Source organism: Marmota monax, unplaced genomic scaffold (assembly GCF_021218885.2).
Source record: "Marmota monax isolate L192 unplaced genomic scaffold, Marmota_monax_Labrador192_F-V1.1 WCK01_AAM20220418_F8-fsc00157, whole genome shotgun sequence".
NCBI lineage: Eukaryota > Metazoa > Chordata > Mammalia > Rodentia > Sciuridae > Marmota > Marmota monax.
The window spans coordinates 2,558,284-2,563,721 of record NW_026694573.1 but is presented as its reverse complement, the minus strand read 5'-3'; positions in this window follow the sequence as shown (position 1 = coordinate 2,563,721).

Sequence of the window (5,438 nt, the reverse complement as noted above, 5' to 3'; positions counted from 1 at the left end):
CCCCTGGTCCTCTTGCTGGCAGTGGCCACTCAAATGCACCCACACAGGTCTATGTAGTCAGTCCTTGCCCTGAAGGCTTTGGTCCCTGCCCCCAGCCTGTCCCCCTGCAGGGCCCATGGCCGTTAACTCTAAGGGTCTTTCCCGGAGAAACATCTGCTAACTGTTTTGCTGTGGTCAGGATTTGAGCTCAACTGCTTCCCATCACAGGGGCTGTCTTGGCCCCACCTCCAGGGCCCCAGGTGGGACAACTCTTGGCCCCTGTTCCCCAGTTCCCCAAGGACATCTTGGGTCTGTGGGGGATGTTCTTGTAGGCTCAAGGGGCTGTAGACAGTGGCTGAGTCCCTGCAGAACAAGATTCCCCAGAGAGCTTGAGTTCAAGGGATGGGGCAGGATTGGGATGCTTCTGACCAGCAGGGAGTAGGGGATATATGGTGAGAGAAGGGTCCCGTGGTTAAGAATACTTGCATTAGACTTGGAACTGCGAGAGAGAGAGAGAAGGGGGCTTTTCAATTCATTTTGCAATCCATTTTTGCATCTAGCACTAGGATTTACACACAGCAGGCGGGGCTTTCTAGGGGGTATGTGAATGAATGGACCAGTATTACTTACCAGCTTCCTAAGCCTCTTCCTCTGTGCCAAGGCTCCTGCATGGGAAGCTCATGCCCACTGGGGCTCCCTGGCTAGGGGAGTCACCAAGGGTCTACAGGTCAGGTCCCTTGTCAGTGGGGCTCCTGCTCTAAGGGAAAAGGTGTTTGAATGAGATTAGCATTTAAATTGGTGAATTTTTACTTTCCCAGCGAATCAACTCTTGGTGAAGTCAATGATTTCCATTGGCCTCCATCACCTCCTGGGCAAATGCAAACACCTTTTAACAAGGCTGTTCTATGTAGTTGCATTTGAACCTTTCAAAGTGTAGTCTGTAGGCTGGTAGCAACAACATCACCTGGAATCCTATAAAGAATACCACATTTCAGCACCTTCCTAGACCTGCTGGATCTGAATCTACTTTTTTTTTTTTTTTTTGGTACCAGAGATTGAACTCAGGGGCACTCGACCATTGATCCACATCCCCAGCCCTTTTTTGTATTTTATTTAGAGATAGGGTCTCACTGAGTTGCTTAGGGCCTCGCCATTACTGAGGCTGGCTTTGAACTCATGATCCTCCTGCTTCAGCCTCCTGAGCCACTGGGATTATGGGATTACAGGATTATCACCATGCCTGGCTTGAGCCTACATTTTGATATCTGGTGTAAAATGTTGGTGGTGGCAAAAGTTCTGGGACCTGGTCATATCAGACCCTGAGGGCCAGAGCCCACCTTGCTTCAGGTAGGAGGGCAGAGGGGAAGCCCTGAGAAATGTCATGAACCCCGGGAGATAAGCCCTGCTCAGAGCCACAAGGAGCCCTTTGACATGACAGGGTCACATTTGCACAAGACCTACACAAATGACAGTGCCTGAGAGCCCTGCCCAGCTGTGGGCAGGGACAGTGCTCTGAGATCTCTCCACTGAGACCTGGACCCCAATCCTGCTCTCCCACTTCACTTTTTGCACAGATGCTGCCACCCTCACCCTGCCCACAGGCTAGCCCTGTAGCACCCTGAGCTGGGCCTGCCTCAACCCCTGAGTCCAGCCCAGCCACAGCCCCAGGGGTGGCACCCTAGGGACTAGGCTCTTCACTCTCAAGTCCCATCTCCTCTCCCTCCTTACAGGCTTTGTGTCAGTGGTCCCAGGACAAATGGACACAATCACCTCTTCTTTTTTTTTAATTTCTGCATATTTTTAGTGGTGCATTATAGTTGTACATAATGGTAGGATTTGTTGTTACATATTTGTACAATATAACTTAGCCAACATCATTCCCCAATACCTCTCCTTTCTCTCCTCTCCTTCTTTTGGTCCCTTTCCTCTATACTGATCTCCCTTCAATTTTCATGAGACCCCCTCCCACCTTTCTTTTCTTTTTCCTCTCTAGCTTCCACATATGAGAGAAAAACACAACCTTGACTTTCACTTTGACTTATATTTCTTTTTTTATTTGTTTTAATTAGTTACACATGACAGTACAGTGATCTTGACATATCATACTTTTGAATCAGATGGGGTATAATTTCTCATGTTTTCTGAGTGTACAGGTTGCAGAATCACATTGGTCATGCAATCATGGTATACATACAGCAATACTAATGTGTATTTTATTCTGCTGACCTTCCTTTCCTCCCTTCCCCTCCCCTCCCCTCCCATCACTTCTCTCTACCCAATCTAATGTGACACACTTCTTTTTTTTTCTTTTTTCCTCATATCATCATACATGTATTCTGTATAACGATGAGGGTCTCCGTCCATCTTCCGTGCAATTCCCCTTCTCCCTACCTTTCCCTCCCATTCTCTTCCCTATTTAGTGATAATCTTCTTCTCAAGCTCTTCTTCCCTACCCCATTTTGAGTCACCCTCCTTATATCAGAGAAGACATTCGGCATTTGTTTTTTAAAATGGACAGAATATAGAGACCATTGTGTTAAGAAATATAAGTCAAACTTCACTTAACATAATCTGCTCTAATGCCATCCATTTCCCTGCAAATGCCATGATCTTGTTATTTTTTAGTGCTGAGTAATATTCCATTGTGTATATATGCCACATTTTTTTAAAGAGAGAGAGAGAGAATTTTTTAATTTTTTTTTTTTAGTTTTTTTGGCGGACACAACATCTTTGTTTGTATGTGGTGCTGAGGATCAAACCCGGACTGCACGCATGCCAGGTTAGCACGCTACCGCTTGAGCCACATCCCCAGCCCCATATATGCCACATTTTTTTATCCATTCATCCATTGAAGGTTATCTAGGTTGGTTCCACAGTCTAGCTATTGTGAATTGTGCTGCTACAATCATTGATGTGGCTGTGTCCCTGTAGTATGCTGTTTTTAGGTCTTTTGGGTACAGTCCAAGAAGAGGAATAGCTGGGTCAAATGGTGGTTCCATTCCCAGATTTCCAAGGAATCTTCATACTGCTTTCCAAATTGGCTGCACCAATTTGCAGTCCCGCCAGCAACGTATGAGTGTACCTTTTTCCCCCCGCATTCTCGCCAGCACTTGTTGTTGTTTGACTTCATGATGTCACAACCTTGACTTTCAGTTTGACTTATATTTCTTAACACAATGGTCTCTACATTCTGTCCATTTTCCTGCAAATGCCATAATTTAATTTTTCTTTATGGCTGAATACAATTCCATTATGTACACATATACCACATTTTCTTTGTCCATTCATCTACTAATGGACGTAGGCTCGTTCCATAGTTTGGCTATTGTGAATTGTGCTGCTATACACATGGGTGTATGTGTGTATCACTGTAGTATGATGACTTTAATTCATTAGGATAAATACCAAGGAGTGGTATAGCTGGGTCATATGGTGGCTCCACTCCTAGATGTTTGAGGAACCTCCATACTGATTTCCATAGTGAGAGTACTAATTTACACTTCCTCTTTCTCCACATCCTCTCCAGCATTCATTATTATTTGTATTCTTGATGATGAAGACCATTCTGATGGGTGTGAGATGAAATCTCAGCGCAGTTCTTATTTGCGTTTGCTAATGCTGTTGAATATTTTTTTCATATATTTGTTGGCAATTTGTATTTATTCTTTTGAGAAATGATTTATTCATTTTCCCATTTATTGGGTTATTTGATTTTTTTAATATAAAGTTTTCTGAGTTCTTTATATATTCTAGATATTAATCCTCTATTAGAATAGTAGCTAGCAAAAAATTTTTTCACCCATTCTGTAGCTTCTCCCTTCATGTTCCTAATTGTTTCCTTTGCCTTGCAGAATTTGATGCTGCCAAGTTTCTTAACTCTTGACATTACTTCCTGAGCTTTAGGAGTCCAATTGAGAAAGTCATTGTCTGTGCCCCAAAGCTGAACTGTTGACCTTACATTTTCTTCTAGGGGTTGCATAGTTTCTGGTCTAATTCCTAGGTCTTTGATTCATTTTGAGTGGATTTTTATGCAGGGTGAGAGATTAGGGTCTAGTTTCCTTCTTCTACATAGAGATGATCGGTTCTCCCAGCACCGTGTTTAAAAGGCTGCCTTCTCCAGTGTGTGTGTTTGGCACCCTTGTCAAGGATCCAATGACAGATGTATAGCAGAGGGCAAGACTGATTATCTCCCACCCAATTACCTTCCCAGCAGAGGCTGGCTGAGGCCATGGAAGCAGCTCCATGCAGGACCCACAGTGACTCCAGTCAGAGGATCAGTGAGACCAGCACCCCCAGATGACCTCCTCCACTCTCTACCTCTTCCTGCCCTGCCAACACCACTGGGAAGAGAGGGACCCCCAACCCATGGCCTACCTGATGGTCCCTGATAGCAAATGACCATGGAAAAGGTGGGAAGAGATAAAATAATACCAGCACCAGGGGAGATTTTGAGTAGTCTGAGTTACATGTGCTAAATAAGACTGCCTCTTCCAATACATGGAGGCGAAGCAGAGCTCTCAGAAATTTCTATGTCAGAAGCCACTAAGCACAAGCACAGATACAGAGGCTCAGATGTGCAGACTCTTTTCCCTGATGCCTGCCTGCTATGGTTGGTATGTGTCTTGAGTGTATTCCGAAAGGTTCATGTGCTGGAAGCTTCCTCCCCAGTGTGAAGATTTTGACTGGTCGTGGAACTTTTTAAGAGATGGGGCCTAGTGTAGTGGAAGGTAATTAGGTCATTGGGGGCATCACCCTCAGAAGGGCTTGATCCTAGTGTTGTGAGCTAGTTCTCTCTAAAAAGGGTTCTTATAAAGTAAGGCCATCCCGTGTACCTTGACCCTTTGCATGTGGTTGGTTCTCTGTTTCTCTACTATGCTGCAAAACAGCCAGGATGCTAATGCCATGCTATTTGGACCCTTCAGCCACTGGAATTGTGAGCCAAATAAACTTTTTTCTTCATAAAGTACCCAGCCTTGGGTGCTTAATTGTAGAAACAGAAAACAAATTAACACATTGCCCATGTTACACCCCAGGAGGTTCTCTCTCAGGTTCATATAGATAGTGACTTCAGAGCACAATCTCAATTTTAAAAATAAATTTTGAGCATTAAAAACAAAAGTAAAAACTTTATTTAAAAAAATAATAAATGACAGCGGAATGCATTACAATTCTTATTACACATATCAGCACAATTTTTCATATCTCTAGTTGTATATAAAGTATGTTGACACCAATTTGTGTCTTCATACATGTACTTTGGATAATGATGTCCATCACATTCCACCATCCTTGCTAATCCCCTGCCCCCTCCCTTTCCCTCCCACTCCTCTGCTCTATCTAAAGTTCGTCTATCCCTCCCATGCTCCCCCTCCTTCCCCACTATGAGTCAGTCTTCTTATATCAGAGAAAACATTTGGCATTTGTTTTGGGGGGACTGGCTAATTTCACTTAGCATTATC